General features: G+C 40.0%; 1 long non-coding RNA gene across 1 annotated transcript in view; it reads left to right on the forward strand.

The window, feature by feature from the left end:
- LOC108449107 overlaps window positions 1-19,304 on the forward strand; it is a 481,280-nt gene that overhangs the window by 31,909 nt on the left and 430,067 nt on the right. The window contains exon 2 of the long non-coding RNA XR_001865227.1: window positions 7,577-7,716. This is a non-coding gene — a long non-coding RNA (uncharacterized LOC108449107). The remainder of the gene's footprint in view (window positions 1-7,576; window positions 7,717-19,304) is intronic.

Genomic DNA, 19,304 nt, shown 5'->3' on the forward strand with positions numbered 1-19,304 from the left:
ATTAAGACTGGGTGGGGGTTTTGGCCTTGGAATCAAAATGCAAGTGAAACACCTACAAAAAGTATTAAAATACATCCAACACACCTCAAAACACTTGTAAAAGTATACAGTAAACACAGGAAAGGTAACTCTTATGGTGTACCAGTGGTTTGAAGTTTAAGGGGCAAGTTTGTGATTTTTAACTGGGAAAATTTTAACTGGGAAGGGTGCAACTCTATTAATAAACTACTTTAAACAAATGAAAACACTGATAATGGAACTGGATTTTTGTACCTGGGCTGATGGGTTAATTGTAACATTCAATTTAAAAATAACTAACTCAAAATTAATTAATTAAAGCACTTAATATGCAAAGACCAAGCACAAATAGGGATTTCATGTATGACACCCAGCACGAGTATTTGGCCAGTGGGTTCAACAGCTGTCCTGGTAGTTTAGGCTCCTTCTCAGTGCACCGAACTGCTCAAGCAGACCTCTGGTTAGTGGCAAGGTGCATTTGTCAACTGCAGCCCTTTTTTCCTGCTCGTGAGTTAATCAGTCTTTGTCACTTGTGTAACTGAGCTGGCTGTTACTGCGGTTGATTTGTGATACAGAACTTTTTTGTCTGGTAGAAATCAGAGCAATTTGCAGATGAAGGTGAGTGCTCTCATCCCCATTTAACTGATGGGAAAACAGCAGTGAAAACCAATTTCTGAGAAGCAGCAGAGCTGATAGTTAGCCATTGGGAATAAAATCTTGTCTCCTACCATCCCTGTGGAAGCTTCATAAATTTCAAGTGAGCCTAATGTGCAGTTTGAGATATGTTTTGATATATATCCTTTTGACAGACAAATCATAGCCTATCTTTGTGTTTCCAGATAGGATGAGCCTGATTCTTTCTAAAATGAGATTTCCAGAGAATATTCATGTTCACAAAACCAAATTCTACTTAAGTATTCTGCAATAGCTGTATGTTTAAGCACACACTCTTGCCTGGTAGCTTGCTCACTACAACATTCACAGAAATAGTTGGCAACCTGGAATTGGATACAGTCAAAGGAAGTTCACGTGAAGTAGACAAATAATTGCCTGTGCAGCGGTTAGCATCAATTTACCTAATTTTCAAAATCCAAGTTCATGAATAATGAACTGCCTTTGTTATCTCTGTCATCTCTTCGTTACAGCGTAGTAGATGAGCACAGAAGCATGTGGAATCCAGGCTATTAGCTAGTGCCAGCTGTTTGTGCCCAGGGAGAGCCTGGCTCACAGCATGTCTCTGCCCTTTGAAGGACACATGGAGCAAAAGGAATGCTTGTGTTATGCGACTAGAAAGGTTAAGAGGATGGCTGGTTACGCTGTCAAACTTTCAAAATATTGTTGCACAGACAACAGGTTCTTCAAAGTCTGTTCCAAAACGACCAAGCAGTTTCAATTTACTGTAACAGGCTGAAGTTAAACACCTTTGGCTTTGCAATGGGTTGATTCAGCCCCTATTCTCTAATTGTGCTGGACCTTCCAGCAACTGTGACTGAAGTTAGAAAATCTCTCCTTGCAGCCATTAACTCCTGTGCATGTCCACATTCATGCTTAGCAGAGTGACAGTCACCTTTGGGCAGTGTGTGCCTGCACATCCAGGTGTGCCAATCTGCTGGGATTTACACTTCCATTCCCTGGACGCATTTGCAGGGTGATATGTGCATGTTGTGAAAGACAAGCAGGAATAAATGCTGCAGGCTTTTTAATAAAAATGTTAGTGCCTCTACATTTGCGCAGCAGTGTGGCCTGATTATGCAGGAGCTCTGAGGCTTATCCCAAAATGATGATTTTTACATCAAAAGTAGATTAATGGAAGTCGACAGCCTTGTGTCCATCCAAACACAGTATGAAATGATAATAAGTGTAGAATTGCTAGTCAGTAGGGTCTCATGTCACATACTCAGACTAGATAAATGATGAATATGTAATGAAATTACATAGAATTGAGACAGATGGCTCTAGCTTTTCATAAATGCATACATCTTCACAATCAGATAATAATGCCAATGTGTGGAAGATCAATTGGGATATAACAACTTTGAAAAAGAAAGTAATTTCTTTGCTTTCACTTTCAGATGTGCATTTAAATAAGAATCAAGTTTAATTTAATTATAATTTTTTTCATCATGAAATTAAGCACAAAGAAGAAAAGACACCAAGGGGAAAAAATACAGGGACACTTTAATCTTATTTTGCTTTGAATTGTAGTTATTTATCCTAGTGCCTATAATGAAATACCATTGCCAAAAAGAAAAGACAATTATTTTCTCTCCAATAAACATTAAGATAGATTGATGGTCACTGCTATAAAAAGGATTAAATGAAATTCTTGACACCTTTTCAGGAAGATGTCAACTTGTTCCTAAGAACTCCAGTTATGAGGAAGCTTATAATACAGTCCACTTGTTATTGATAGGGATGTTTAATATTTTACTGACTATTTAAGGTGCAAAGTCCTTGAGATAAATCAACTTCTCATCCTCTCTCTGGATTTTACTATTTCACTAGAGGTACATCTTTCAGGGAATTGACATGATTGACTAGGGACATAGTGTAAAAAATATCATTTGAAATAATGTCATTACCAAAAAGGAAGGAATTTTGAGAACAAAATAATTATGAAGCTCATTAAATTCACAGTTTCTGCATATCGCAGATTAGTGAAAGAGTAATGGCAGTAATGCAACACATAATTTTGCATGCTGGTTGTGTATTATCTGAATTACTGTCACTTTCTTTGAATTTAAAGTCCTTGCTTGTGTAGATAAACAAATATATCTGTCCCTCATTTGCATGGGGTTTAGGATATTTTCAGGTGAAGCGAAAGTAGCTTTCAGTTTTCTGCAGTCTATCAGCCCAACTTTGAGTAATAGTTATAATGAAAGAATACCTGCTGAGATCTGAGGTGGTAGGTGCTGTGCCAACACACAACAAGGGTACTACAGGTATGGAGAGTTTGTAATCCCTTGTCTCCTGATGAGAGTTCTTGAGTTGGGAGGGAGGAAATGGGTAAAAGCAGTGCTGGGTGGGAGTACTAGGGGTAGTCCTCTGACACTCCCACAGGAAAAGCTTCAGGTGAGATACTACCTTGTATGGCTGTGGAGATCTGGAATCAGCAGCCAGCACAAGAGAAGGAAAATCAAGTTTAGGATGCAGTTTGGGGTTCAGCTCCTAAATTGCCTTGATGTCTTCAGAAGATGACACGAATCCCTGCAGTGGCCTTGCGTGCAGACTACACTGTTTACACCGAGGAACAGAAAAATCAGGCTCAGAGCAGTGGACTTGGAGGCTTTTTGTGCAACCATTGGAAAAAAAACAAAAATGCAAGTTCCCTTTTAGTACTGAGGCTCAGAGCAGTGGACTTGGAGGCTTTTTGTTCAACCATTGGAAAAAAACAAAAATGCAAGTTCCCTTTTAGTACTATCTGTGCTCAAGAAACAGGTGTTTTCTCAACTCTGCATTTTTCCAGAGCCTCCCAAATGTTATTTCAGCAGTCTTTGCAGGAAGTTACTGCTGGGTGTTGGCTTGTGGTGGAAGTGGGGCAAAAGGCCTGCCCCTGTCAAGCTGGAGGGCACCGATGCTCCCAAGGGAAACCCTTACTGGAGCAGTAAGAATTTCTCCCTCATAGGCTGTTTGCTGCAGAGTCATCATAACAGGAGCATGTTTCTCCTTCCACCATTTGCCACTTCCTCAGTGATTCCAAAAATCACTTACAGCTGACTCAAGCCAAGTTACCTAAAGTTGGAGGCTCCCTAATAAGACTTAAGCACTCTTAAAGCAGAAACTCTGTATTTACCTTTCAAGTGGAAGGATCACTGACAGTCTAAAATATTTTAGTGGTATCAGTATTTGCCTTCAGTCTGCATTTACATGCAGTCATGGAGAATCTGGGGTAAGATCTTAAAAGATCACTTTGTGATATTGCCTCAAGAAAATTTCTTTTCTGTGAATCATAACTGTGATAGTTTATTGATCAGATTAAGCCAACTTTCAAAAGAGAAGATAATGCCATACATTTTACTTAAGATGTTTGTGCAACTGCTAAACAACCGAATGTCAGTGAGCAAATGCCTTGGTGGTGGCAAGTGGAGAGTGCTCTTTTCTCAAAGATATCAAATCTTTCATTTTTTATTGATGCTTTTTAGAAGCAAACCAGTGTTTTCCATTACAGCAAGTCCTCAGCTGCCTTAAAAATCAGCAAAGATGGAGAATTCCTGGTCTGTGCCCCAGGAGCAGCCTGCCATCCAATTGTATATGGCCTGTAACCATTTAGTTTTCTGGGCTGCAGCAGATCTATACTATCAGGGGCATTGAAATATGGTTGGCCAAAGGTGGTAGAAGGAACTCTTGGCTCTCACTAAGGAGAAAATTTGCCATCTCTGTGGTACAGCAAGAAGGAAAAATATAAGGGAAAACCCTTATTTCTATACTTCCACTATATAGACAGGAATGAACACAATTTTCTCTTCTGACCATGGATTATGGGTTCTATCAAAGACAGGCTATCCTATAGGCACAATTCCCAGTAAACAGACCTTACAATTTCTGTCTTTGTAGTGAGAGAGATCTGCAGGAACCAGCAGAAGGTGTCAAAGCACATTGGTGTTTACCAGCTTTTGGTCAGTCACACACACACACCCCCCCCATACCCACCACACTCTGTTTCTGGCATTTCTCATGCTTCAGCATGACTAAGAAAGACCTTTTCTTCCTCTCCATTCCCAGTCAATGATGCTACAATGATGTAGAGTAGGCAACACTTCATGGAGCTGGGCAGACTTCGGTGGAAGCTGCTGCTGTGGGAATCCCAGAGCTATGTGACTTAGGAAGCCTGACTATTAAAATCCTCAAAACAACAGAGGCTTAAGTTTACTTGGCTCATTTGAAAGATAGGTAGAAGAGGAAAGGAGTTGAAAACTTAGACAAAATGAGTTCAGGAGAACCCTTGATGTGATGGTAAGTATCTTTTCAGGGCTTTGCTTGGATACTTCGAACATCTGTTAGCAAAGGCCAGCACTAGTAAATACTCATTAGCAAAAGGCAGACTATTGCTGTTGGCTGGTTTTGTCCCTACTTTCTAATAGATGCATGCATCTCTGCAAGTGAATATTGGAGTCAGTGAAGCTGCATGGTATTAGGCAGTTTCCTGCATGTCTCTTTGCTGCTGAAAATGTGGTGTTTTCTTTTCCTTTTCTCCACCTCCCTCCTTCCTCCCCTCCACATTAGCTCTGGCTTTAAAGCTGTTTAGCTAAAACTCAAATAAAGGAATATGCTAGAATTGGAAAGATAATTATAAGGTCAAAATCCCTCACACACCACTGGATTCTCTCCCTCCTGATGTGGATTCTGGATTTGTCTGTGAAAGCAGAGAAAAAGCTTTCTTTGGTGCATTGTCATTAAAACAGTTAGAATCTGCAAATCCTGTACAGTCAAGACAACAGCAGGATTATGTTTGAATCATAAGAATGAGCAATGTGTTCTGCTTAATTACAGAAGTTACAGAGGAAAAGGATTTATTGACTGCCCCATCCTTCACCCCTCTAGTGTAGGATTGTTCTCTCCATAGTGCTTCCTAAGTCCTTTTCTTTCTAATGTTATGTGCACCACATGATGGATCATCCACAGCTTAGCTGGAGGTCTTGCAGCAGTTCTTAACGGGTTAAAAGGTGTAGTTGAGCCTGCTAGCTGCTAGCAGATCATGTTCTCAATGTGGATTTTGGGAAATTGCCAAGGTGTGCTCATCTGGGGCTATCAAGCTGGAGAAAACAATGGTGTCTCAGCTCACTATCAACATGTTTTCCCTGGAACTTAGCTTTTACCTTGGTTGTCTCAATTTCATCAAAGAGCTTTTCCTCATTATTTCCCTTTGAGGGTTCAAAAATAGTTCCCCCCATCACTCATGTCCACAGCCTCTGGTTTCACAATCTTTCCCAACTGTTTTGTTAATGTGGACTTTATCTGTAAAATGGTGCTTATCTTTGATCACACTTCAGCTGGTAGGAAATTTCCTGCTAAAATCTTCTCTTTTGATAAAGCCCATTGCAGGAAGCCTTGGAATTATTACAACAAATCCCCCCAAACCAAAAACTGAACTTGATTTTTCTTTCTCTATTTCTTCCTTAACTCCCTCCCCACCCCCAACAGAAATCTTTCCTTCTTATTTAAACTTCTGGCGGTTTATGGATAGTATTTGGTGTTTTCTTTTTTCCTGAATAGAAGGCTGAAGTTGTTTTTGTACATGAGAAGACTCTCTCCCTGTCTCTATCTAATAGCCTGCACAGATTTGTGGCAGCAGCATGCCTTCTCCCAGGTGTCAGATATAAACCCATATTAACACATTTTGGCTCTGTCTCCTTCTAGATGCATCACTGAGAAGCACATGAGAAATTCAGGCCAATACTTTCAACTGCAAACCCACTGTTATTTCTCTGTCTAGGCTCTTGGTTTTGTCCATCCAAGGTCTTTCAGTATCATTACTTTCAAGTTTTTATTTTTACTAAGGTTAGAAGTGTTATTCTACCCTTCTGAAGTTGCTCTGCATATTTCTGATAAAGGTGTTTTAGTGGCTTCCCCCCCCCACAAACAGAAGTTTTAATGACAAGCTGTCAAACCATGGAAATGCTTTTCTTGTAACCCTTTCGGGTTTCCAGTTTTCAATAACTGCAAACTCTTTCAGTTTTTGTCTACTCCAGAATGAAGAAAACTCCTAATTTGAGGAAAGCAAACCCAACTCCTCTCCCTAAAACCACCAACCCCTCCATGAGTAGAAAAACTCTACATACTTAATATATCCTGAGAAAAATAGTTGACATTTTCTGAACAATATCTGTGCCATTCCAACTGACTCCGATTTTGATCTTGTGTCTCTACACTTCCTTCTCTCCCTGTAAACGTGAGTTTGTTATATTTTTGCTCCCTGACATTTAAAGTGTCCCTGACATTCACATTGAATACTGTCTGTAAAATGTTGTTATGAAGATGCTTATTCTACTTTAAAGTTGCTCTGAATGCAGGGATAGAAACATTTTCAATTTTGATTCTTAAACCAAGCTCCTTATAGACTTAAGACTAAAAGAGCAGACGGTAGAAGTACTGAAGTCCGGTTCCAGCTGATGTACTGTTAGTACAGCCCTTCAGAAAGGAGCCCAGTGAAAGAAGAGCATTTTGAAGTTCCACTGCTGTTTTTGAAACACACAAAGCTTTTTAATGAATACAAAGGGCCCTTGCTGCTCTGGTTCGTGCTGCTCATCTCTGCTTCCATCTCCAAGGAATGCTGTTTCTTGGCTGAGCCAATCACTGGCTCTGCAATCTAGCTGGGTTTGTAAAATGAAGATCTATCTAGTTTAAGATTAGCTCTGTGAGGTGTGTGCTTTGTCTAACCCCATGTGCCCTCTGTGGGCCAAAAAAAGAGTAAAACCAAGCAAGACTCTTCCAGAAGGAAGTTCATCCTAAAACAGGACTGGATGAGATGCCTGTGTCTCCAGTACCTACTGAAGGAGCCTAGGCCAACTAATTTATACAAGAGCTAAATCTCCCTCTGTCATTCTGCCCTGTGTTACAGCTTCTGAATCGATCCCCAGGAATTCTGTGTGCTCAGTCATGTGCTTGTGGTACCCTAGAATAATTTCAGACAAGTATTGTGATGAAAACAAGAAATCCACAGAGACATCCTAAGAGAAATATGTTACTTTTCTGGAACCGGTAAGTAAAATAAGTGCTGCTTTGGTTACTCTGAAAGGTTGAACAGATATCTAGCTTAGGGTATCTCTTTATGGTATTACCTTAAGCTATCTAGGAAGAGAGAAGATTTAATCACCCCTCTAGGTTATAATTTCACTTCCCAGTAGAAAAAGATCCTGGGACATTTCTTTATGAAAGCATTTGCTATGACAAGGGGTGTCTTTAAAATGATTAGAGGGCCATTTGCTACAGCAATCAGTCAATGAGAAGAGGGAGAAGTTAACTTTATCAGTAGCCTGAAGTATAATTCTGGAGTTGCACTCTGCCAAAGTGGAAGAAAATGAAAGGCTAGTGTAACAAATCCATGGAAGAAGCTGGGATCACAAAGCGACCATCTTTTCTCTAAACTGGATTAGCCAGAGGCAAAATGCTTTCCTCAGTCACTGATTGCCAGACCTTTTTTTTTTTTTTTTTTAACCAGAAAGCTTTAGAAAGTGGATAAAGACAAATTTTCTGCTTCAAAGTGTTCAAATATCAGTTCCTGCAGGCACTCTCAGGGGATTATAGTATTGTTTAGAAACTCACTGATTGGGGGATTTGGAAACCTGAACTGCAGGACTGCACTCATACTAGAAAATTGTTATTGGCAAAGTAGCAGCAGTAGTAGCTCTTTGGCCAAGTTTCTTTGACTTTGTAAGGAGTTCAAGGCTCCTTTAGAGAACCAATATCTCAGGCTGTAGGCAGCATCAGGGCTAAGAAGTTCATAGGGCTTCATTCTCTTGCTGCAGCAAAGTGGTTTCTCCACCAAACAGCTCACTAGCTTTGATGCTACTCACTTGCTTTCATGTTACTGGAAACTTCTACTACGGTGACTGAGCCAAGGCAGGACTTTTTCCCTTAGCTGTGATGTGCAGAGTCCTGTGTCAATGCTAAGTCGTTGAGACCTTCCTTTTCTCTGGAGCTCTCATTGGAGTTCTGTAGGAAGGACATGTATTAGAAGGTAAATGCACATGCTCTATTTTGGTATCCTCTTGAAGGAAATTCCTTTGCCAGTGCTTCCTTTGGCTCACCCAGTCTGCTCATCTTCACGTGGGAAGCTATTTGTAAAACAGAGTTTTGATAGAAGTATGAAGCATTCCTCACCAGGCTGATGTTTGGTAAACCACCAAGCAGTACTGTGTCCTGGAGGTATCATGAGGGTATGTGGTGACTGAAGATTGAGCTACCAACAGTGATGGGAAGTGTTTTAAATAAGTTTATTTAGTTAATATTGAAACTACAGCTTTAAAATAACCTGTTTATTGTGTCATAACACTCAGCAAAGCCCACATTCCCTTTTGGTTATCTGTCAGACATTTTTATGGTCCCTGCCACTTGCTTGCAAACGTGGAGACAGAAAAATAGGACATCAAATGTATTAGATGGGGCTGTGTTTCCTGAGAGCAACCCCTGCCTTCTGTCTCATTTCAAGTGTGGGCACTTCCCCTAATTTATGAATGGTAGCTGTTTATATCCACAGTAAGAGCGAGCGTTCTCACTGATATAAATTGATCCAGTGCCACTGCAGAGCTTTAGTCCCACTGCAAGGAAAATTGCAAGCACTATGGTCATTTTGAGTAGGAGACATTCCTACAAACTGGTGACAGTTCACAGCTTAAATTACCTGATTATTCCAGTCTGACCCATGGAGATATTGACAACTTTTAAAAGCTTATTCTAACAATTTACATATCTGGGTAACTTAAAACATTATTTGCTTTGTTTTAGTGGTTTTCTTCTTTCTAGTTAAAAGCCCTGAAAATAATAAACCCCTGTCAGTCTGGCAGAAAAACCTCTTCTTTCTTCATTAAAACCGACAATAGTCAGAATGTCGGGTCTGAAGTGAAAACCATAATTTTTTTAAATCTTAGGTTGGATTCAGCAAAGGAAGAAAAACAACTCTTTTCCTTAAAACAAAGGGAAAAAAATCCATAAATTGCCATGAAATTTCAAGTCTGGTATGTGACAGGTCTGCAGTTTCAGAAATGGGAGTTTTACACTTCTGGAAAGCCATGATTCCATAGTGACAGCCTCGCCATCACGAAGTATTCCTGTCTTGTCAAAGAAGCTTTGAAAGGAACAAATGCTATTTCATCAGTATCTTGAAAAGCTCGGTGTTAGTTGTGTTTTGTGTATGCTTTAAATAACATAGAGAAAGTGTGTTACATGATGGCCTAGCAATTAAAGGGCACAGTTGGCTGTCATCTTTGTAACACTGCCTTGCTGGTGTCTGTCGAGCAGCCAAAAGTTTTTTGTGTTGCTGAGCACAGAATTTCCCCACAGGCAAAATCCCATTCAGACAGGACAAAGAGTTTGTTCCAAGTTGTGCTGTCCCTTTTTTTAGGCATCTTCCAAAAATTAGGCCAGAAGGGATATTCCAGCATCTTGCAGATGGTGCATGCATTTATTTTGAACGGCGAGCGGCCAGTTTGCTGCCATTCAGCAATCCATGCTGTGGTGACATGGATTTCTGCCACATTCAGATTTTTCTGGTGTTTTGCTATATTTCCAAAAAAAAAACCAAAAAAACCCCTAGTTTAAGAGGGGAAAAAAAAGCAAACTCCACACTGTTGTTGTTATGAGTTTCAAAGTGTAGGCAGTGAGTATAAAGCCTTCATTTCTCTTACATGATGATACTTTGGTCTTATAGCTAGTTGAGAAGCTGTATATCTGTGTCCCAAGGAACTGTTACCTGCTGTCTTAAAATGTTCATGCAGATTGATTCTGTAAGGGGTGATTTCCATTCAATATGCCTTCCTCTTCTCATCTAGATTCAAATATGAGACATAAAATTGCAGCCTCATTTATTTTGTAAAAATCCCCAAAAACACAACCTCAGTTATTGGATGAATTGTGTATTAAGTTCCTATGTATTATTTGATGGTTCTATATATGGTTACTGTATGCCACTGATTCTCTGTGCTGATATTTTCTGGTATTTGTTTTTCTTGTATGTAGAGTTCACCAGAGAAGGCCTGCTTTCCCTGCCTGGGGTGCACGTAACAAAGGATTTCAGTGACTATTGTTAGACTGTCTTTCTTTTTCTCTCCTCCTTATTAATATTCATCCCATTTCAGGTAGTGGTGTACTCTCTATACTGCTACAGTTCATTGTGCACAAGAAATAACATGAAAATATTGACATGGAATCCTGGCCTTAGGGAAGCCCTTAAGTACCCTTTTTAAGGGCTTGATTTAGAGCCTAATTAGGAGGTTTTTCTCCTTTCAGAGCCAGGTGCAGGGTACAAGCTGAATCCAGATCCCCTGGAATATGACATTGCCAGGTTGCTGAAGCAACAGAAGGAATAGATGTTGGCTTTTCTAAACCTGCAAGATGGGACTTCACCTAGTGTTAATCTGAGGTCACTAATCTGTTTCTTGCATGTGAAAATACCTGTGTCGCTGACAGACTACAGCTGCATGACCTGGAGAGGTGTGAAAGGAGCTTCAGAGCTGCTCAGTCTACTCACTACCTTACCTCAAATGATGAAAGTTTTCCCATTCCTAATGTTATCCCCATCTTCGTTTCAAAACCCCATGTCCTTCCGACTTCTCTGCGCCTCCCAGTGTTGATTTTCAGTCATTAAGGAACTTGTACCTCTATGCAGGTGATTCATTCCTTCTCTATCACTTCTTTTCTGACATTTGAAATTGGATTTTTCAGAGGTACCACTTTCCTATAACTGATAAGGAATGTTTGTTTCTGTCAAGATGGATTTTCTGTCTTGCTCCTCTGCTATTTCCCTTTATCTGCCCACTTTTGCATTGTTCTTGCAGTTCTTCGTCTTCAGTTTTGACTTTTCTCCCACCCACTTTTCTTGCCTACTCTTTCTCTACTATCTTCTCTGCTCTTCATGTGTCTCTTCAGACTCCTTTCACAGACATTTCTGATGCTCTGCTCCATTACCTGAATCTCTCAGCCTGGAGATGGTGCAGTGGCTATAAAGGTAACAGAAAAGAAAGTCCAGCTCCCTCTTTCCATCTCTGGCCTGTGTGTCACAGACAGTTCTGGGTCTTTTATTTTTTTCCCAAAGCATGTTGGTTTCATTGGCTTTTTCAGTAGGAAAAATTTTTATTCCTCAAAAGAATGTGTTCAGTTGGTACCAGCATGTGGTTTAAGAGATCTTGGTTCAGGCTGTGGTCACCTGATTTTCATTATTCTGGTCATTATTTCTTGTTAGAGTTTCATTTTTTATAAATTATTAAAGGCTAGTTGACGGCCAAAAAACTCTAGGCCAGACAAATCATAGCATGGGAATTCACCTGGAACAAGGGCACCACAGAGCATTAATGAATTAGTCACTGGGCTTCCTGCTACTCTGAAGTCTTTAGCTCTTTTATTTTCCAGAAGAAATCTGTTTTCTATTGTGCCATCTCTTCTCTTCCCAAAGTGCAGAAGAAGTAAATACCAGGTTTGGGAGTAGAGAGTTCCCTTCCCCTATTCTCTGTGTGTAGGCATGTGTTTCTTGGGAAGGACCAGATATGGATTAGCCCAAGCTCTGGGGAACACTGTGATCTTTTCTCTGTCCTGTGTAAGTCTAGGGGACTTACAGTTTTCCAGTGGGAATAGAAGTGTGTAGGAAGGGGATTTCTACTGAGAGGGAAAGAAAGGAGAGCTGGAGTCCAAAAATCTTGCATTGGTCACAGCTGAAGAGGGGGCTAGAACAGCAGCCCAGATCATGAGGCTGGATAGGGCAGAGAGAAGTGAAGAAACAGGTGAAACCTGACTAGTGGGCAAAATGGGAGGGAGGGAGGGAAAGTATCTGAGTACCAGAATAGCTGAGGTGGCCAGCTGAGGAGATGCAGCAATGGATCAGGCAAGACTCATTATCAGGGAAGATGCAGCCACAGGAGTGAATGGGGGCTGGATCAGAGCACTGGAAGTGGAAATAGGTTGCTGTGGCACGCAGGGCAGAAAAGAGTTGTGCCTGGGAAGGGTTGGAACTCGAAGCTGCATGCAGGAGCTGCTTGGAAATGCTTCAGGCTCTGTGTCAGTGTGACTTAGTGTGATTTTCTATCCTATGCACTTCAGGGCTTAGGGGATGGGGTAAGGGAGAAGGAGAAAGGCAGCCTGCTGAGATCTCACAGCCCTTCCCACCATGAGCTCTGTTGCTGGCCAAGCATCCCTGGCAGGCTGCCATTGTCAGCTGAGCTTGTTGGGATCACATCAGCACCTTTCAGAACTGAAAGAGATCTGAGCAGTGTGGCTCTTTTGTTTAGTAGGAATCGCACAGGCAAAACCATGAACAGTGATACTGAAAAGCAACATCCTGTTACCTTCCTCTTTAATATAATCTTTTCTTATGTGTGTGTGCTTGACTGTGACTCTCAAAGGATACTTCATTTTAAAAGTTTCTTAGAAAATGCAGCCACGTGAAGTGACTGTACAATCTCACTGCTGTCACTGTACCTTTCATTGAGGATGGAAGACTTTTATCAAGTCTTTAATTTACCTCAAAGTTTTATTCCATCATTGCTCTATTTTCAATTCCATTTTTATAATAACAGGACTTTCTTTTATTTACATTGGTGAAACCTTGAATTCATAAACTGTCAGAGTGATTCTAATGTAGAATAAGGCTTTATCACTGCATATAAATATATTTAGCCTGAGATCCATTCAGAGCAATCTTTTGTGGTTTCAGAATAAACGTAACACTTTTTATGTGTACAAATCACTAGATTTGAAATGAGATTTATGACATTCGTTGCCATTGTATAGAGAACGAGGGGAAATATGGGGAATATTTTCCCAGTGTTTAAGGCTGAACCACTTTGAAATAATAAACCATTCTCTCCTACTTCAAAGTAATTTTATAGATAGGTTTAAAGAACACTGAGGGTTTGTCTACTGCATTTGTAATTTTTATACTCAGCCAGAAAAAGACTCTTTGAAAAATGTTTTTTGCTCATTATTGTTTGTATTAAAATACAGTCAGTGGACCGTGACCAGCATCAAAGCCTCAACATGTGTTCTGTGCTGCACGTTGCAAGGGATAGTTCGTGGTACAGTTGGATACTTCAGGCAGAAAATGTTTTTTCATTCTTCTTCCCTGTTTTGCAAGCAAGATCATGTCACAACAGACATTCAGCCTCCTCTTTCAGTGTCTCATTACCAACTGAGAAGACAGCTTGCTGAGGGAGCTTAGCCAAGGTCACAAAGAAAGTTTACAGCAGAGCCAGGAACTAGACCCAGATTCTAATTAGGTCCAGCAAGCATCAGCTTGGCTAAAGCTTCCTTAAGGATCTTGCCTGCTGCTCGATTTTTCTTTAGGTTGTCCAAGTTTATTGGCAAACTTGTTTGGTCCTCTCCTTGAGCAGATAGGGTAGCATCAACACTTTCTCTTGGAAAAGTTTGGAGAAGTTCTGTCTGGCACTATTAGCTCTGCAGGAAACGTTTCGATCGATTTATCAATTGCACTGTAAAATGAACTGTGCAACTGTTGTATTTTTATTAGAGAAGTGACACAGATGAATTTTGTCACAAGATTTGCTCGATATCTGTTTTACCACAAGTGAGGAGTGCCTTTCAAGTGAGAGCAGCTCTCAGTTATGGATATCCTGTCTTCTTTTTAGTTTTCTTGTCACAGAAAATATATGGTGACTACCAGCTTGCACGAAATTGTTAGCGGCTGAGACTTTCTGACCTGCCTGGAAGAAGTACAGAAAGAGCTGAGGGAACAGTGGCTAAAAAAAAGCCTGTGCTTTCAAGCTGCTTTGGTGCATGTAAGGAAAAGGTGAGTTCTGGTGGAATATAACACCACTAGGATGACATTGTGGGTACAGAAGTGGAAATAGCTGGTCACATCCATTTTCCCTATATGAAATATTGACAGTATTCCTCCTGTTAAAAAAAACCCTTTGGGGCTCTGTACTGTGTCTGAAGATCTGCAAAAGGCAGCAGAAAGGAGCAAGTGTTAGGTGAGTAGGCTTAAAGTGAATGTGTCCTGTGTGGAAAATGCCTGTCAGTGCAAACATTGGAGAAAATTGGAAGCACACATGTGCAGCTACCACTTTTCACACAGAATCCAATGGTGTGAGCTGCATCTCCTGTATGTGTTCCATGCACACAAGTGGATGTTTTGTGTTCGTACATCCTCATGAGCCAGTGCTCCCTGTGCACGCTGCATGTGCCTGATGGGGTGGGTGGTTTCTGTGTGCCCTGTGTTCTTGAACACACATTGTCTATAGGCAGTACCTGATCTTTTTCATTTTTATGGAGTCAGGATTCCTGGGAATGCTATTACTGAACATTTCTGGGTCAGCCCTCATCATGATAAATATCAGTGATGTTCCTCCGAAGTCAATGTACTGGCACTGATTTAAGGTGTGACCTCTTCTTACCTATATTCTTTTGTGAATGTGTTTCTGTCACTAATGTACTCCGCTAAGTGCCTGCTAGATATATTGGAATAGGTTGCCAATGGACTTATTTCATGGTTGCTTTTAGAAAATGCATTTCTCGGACTATTTTTGATTATCTTTGTTCTCTCCTTTCCAGCAGATTGTGCTTTTGATGTGTTTATAATCATGTATTATTCCTTCAAGGTAATGTTTGGAATCTCCTTTCACTTCTAAGGCAAGCTGTCAGCTCTAAGACTGTAACCAGTTTTGCTGTCTTGTTTTGCAATTCGTTTTTTTTCTTTCTTTCTTTCTGTATTTTTTTTTTGGGGGGGGGTTGTCTCTGACTTTTGTTGTTGTTGTTTTTCTTTTCTTTGGTGTATTTCCTTCCTTTGCACTAACAGGAGCTTTGTTCTGGCAGATAATGGAATAGAGTCACAATCCCTTAAGTGCAAGTATTTCCTCATTACCCATGGCAACTGGCTATATTTCATAGTACTACAAAGAGATTTTATTTCGCCTGGGTAAAAAGAGCCAGTAATTGAATTTGTACTAAAATATCTAATATACTAAAAAAAATATTTGCCTACTCATTCTATCCAACACTAGCAGATGGCTGATAGGCACACGGTGCTTAAAACTTTGAAAGAGATTTGTAACATTATAAAAAGAAAAAAATCTGGATGTTTTTGAGTCAGTCTTGATACAAAGTGGAAGATTTCTGCCTATTATGTAGTTTGAATCTAAAATGTAAGTGTGACAAACCTCAATGACTACAAAAAACTGAAAATGTTTTCTTTTGTATTCCTTACTTGTTTTTTTTTCTTTTTACTTGTATGCTGAAGCTCATTGGGAGTGTTATGGTAATTTCATCAGATCACTTGAATGTCACCAATTTCATCCAGAGATGCTTTTCTTGCAGCATCCTTCAGGTTTGGTTTGGCACAGCTGTGATTTTAGCAACAGGCCACCTGGACAGTTTCTTGACACTTGGGCCCATATAGGCAGTGTATTTCAGTGGATTTTCGGTTTTAATAACTAAAAACACCAGTGTGAGAATGATTTGCATAGAAGTAGGCCCAGTTGCTTCCCTAAAGCAGATTCAGGAATATTTTTATTATGGAAATCACTAAAGGTGTGTGTAAGGAGGACAGATGCATATCTCAGTTTATGCCCCAGCAGAGCACCTGGAGCACATTCAGAGCACAGCAAAACATAAAAGCAGGATCCCCTTGCGGACGCTCAGGGAGGGAATTTAACAAACAGAGCATGTTGTGAATGACCCATCCCTTGGATATTTTCCCAACCTCAGGCAGTCTCTGGCAAAGGGTCTGCCTAGATCAGGGGTTACAACCAGGCCGGTGTGTTTACTAGTACCTGAGCAACCTGGACTCCAGAAATTTGGCTAATCCATTTTTAAATTCACTTATTTTTCAGCTTTTGTAATATCCCATTGTGCTGTATGCAAGGAGTACCTCTCATTTCTTTTGGACTTGCTGCATTGTCGTTTCCCTGGATGCCTCCATCTCGCTGATAGGAAAAGCAGCAAACAGAAGCAGCTTCATACTCGTCTTCTTGATCTTACCGACCTCTGTTAAAATACCCCTCTGCTATCTTCCCTCTGAGCTCAGCTGTCTGTATCTGTAGAGCCTCCCTTTAAACCAGGCAGCCTTGATTATTTTTGATATCCCTCTTTTCTGGTCTAGTGTCCTTCTTTAGATGGGGTGGTGACAAACCTTCATGCTGGTGGACCGAGAACACAGACAGAGGTAATGAGAGTGCTACAAGTGAGCACATCCCTAAATCTTTTTCCACAGTTGTAGCACAGATATCAGCAATAATCATCCCGGTTTTACAAATAAATCCTTCCCTTGGCTGCTTGCAGATCTGATAGTTCATCCTGAGAGATTTAAAATGATGTGATTTTCCTGCACCCTAAGTAAAGAAATCTCAGATGTACGAAATGAAAGATACTGAACTGCCTTTAAATTCCCCATACTCGGAATAAGAAGCCCAAAAATAAAATTAAATACTTGAGTCACTTATTAGGGACAGGGTTTTTCTCTGCCATATCTTGATTTAAATTGAATGTGTCATTTGGCATTAAGCAAAAAGTGAGCTGTATCTTGAAAGACAGCATAACTCATAAATAGTGTAGCCATAAGCCAGCTGATGGCTTACTTATAACCAGGCAAATCTAATATCCTGCTTTGCTGTAGGGTATGTGATTTTCTCCACACTCCTGTAATTGTTTATTGTAGAGGATGGTGAATTTGCCACTTGCCATGAGCTCATTTCTTGTCTTAATGCAGTTAATACAGATGAATATATTTTTAAGGATTCTTTGAAATATTTTAACAGTTTCCTGAATATAATCTTCCCGTGGCAGAGAGAATCTGCGGAAAAAAAAATTACTACAGGCCAAATGTTTATTGAATTAGACTATCACTGAGTTTATTTTAAAAGATCCATATGAGGCTTCAGATTTTTTGGCCACTCTCAGAAAGATATACAGCTAGATATGACATTTCTTGCAAAGTAAACTACCTCATAACAAATGGCTTTATTAAAATTTGCTCAGAAAGATTTAAAGGTGAGTGCCAGAAAAATTTATCATGTAACCATATTCTGGCTTCTTTGTCAAGAGAGGAGACAAAAGGTGTATTTCAGAAGCAGCTGCAAGGATTGATATAAAAATTATGTCACATCCATGTGTATATATTTGAACTGAGTATGAAATGCTTTCTCGACCAAAAAATGAAAAATTAACTTTCAGTCGTTTGACAGACATCTAAACATTAGATATTGTAGAAATAATTCTATGAAATAAAAGTAATATTATAGTTTTTAATGCATCTGAATTTTAAAAATTGGAAAAATATATTCCTAGGCCTTTCATAAGTATAAGCATTTGCTGACATCAGAAAATACCTGTTTTGTTGTTTGTTACCAGAAAAGGTTTTATAAATGCCTTCAGGAATAAAGCACCAAAGCCATTTACTCATCTTCGAAGAAGCAGAATAATTGACAACAAAATGGAAAGGTGTACTTTAGAGAGTGATATAAAGTAAGTTGGAGAGAATGGCTTTGCCATTAAAATGCCTTGGTAGTTTCAAAGTTCTGATCTAAACTACCGCTAATGGTTTTTCTTGAAAAACATATTTTAAAAAGAAAAGTGCTTGCAATTAAATGTAAAGTCACATGCAATGCACACACGGATAGGAAGCATTTAAAGAGTTGAAGAGAATTCTGTTTTTCAGAGATTACTTTACTTACAGCTTTGCTTTTGAATGAACCCCAGTCCTTTATGTCAATAGGACTACGTAAAAGGGCCTTCCAGGTAAGTGTGAATCGCTGTACGCCTCTACCCTTATTCAGATGTAAGAGCTACTGGTCAGTGACACCCATCACTGATGGAAAAGTGCTCCTGTAATCTCCATTTCTGTGCTAGAGAGAGAAAACTAGAAAAGTCTGGGGCTGGGATTTAGCACTCACCCGCTGTGAGTTTCTCCTTTCACTTGCCCTCTTTATGAAGAAGCAGCTACAAATAAAACAAGAGGCTGCTCTACCTGTGAATGGCCATTCTTCATGTAGAACAACCTTGCTCCTTGATTAATAGCACATTTTCCTGTGATTTATAACCATGCCTGCATTTGGGTGGCATCAGAATAGCAAGAAGAAAAGAAAGAAGAGTCAGGTTTATTAATAGGGAAAACATATAGCTGCTTATTTGGTTTTGCTCACAGTCTCATAACCACTATCAGCATAAGAAGCTAAATTTGTCCAAAACACAAAGGGCCCAGGTGAAGATTCAACACTGGCTGGGATGAGACACACTGCATTTCTGGTCCAAGTCTGAGCCCGTGGTTCCAGTCACCAGCATTCCAGCACTGCCCTTGCTGTGCCCTACTGCTACACTCTGGGCTTGGTGTCTGGTCTGGTGGGACTTGTGTCTTGTCCTTCTGCTTGGAACAGGAAGTATTTTTAGTTGAAAAGTAAAGGACCATAAAAGAGAGCATGGTAAAGGAGGATAAAACAACAGTGGAAAGTAAAGGAAAGAGACTTTGCTTTAGAAAGAAGTATTGTGATCTGACTTTTGCCAAGGTTCATGGCAGAAGGGCTGTAGCTGTGTTTGATCCTTCTCAAACTGCCTGATGATGGCTTATCTGTGGAGGAGGCATACATGTTTTTTGTGAAAGTCTGATCAATCTTCCATATATTATCTTTCCC

This window comes from Corvus brachyrhynchos, unplaced genomic scaffold, assembly GCF_000691975.1.
Source record: "Corvus brachyrhynchos isolate BGI_N302 unplaced genomic scaffold, ASM69197v1 scaffold229, whole genome shotgun sequence".
Classification (NCBI taxonomy): Eukaryota; Metazoa; Chordata; class Aves; order Passeriformes; family Corvidae; genus Corvus; species Corvus brachyrhynchos.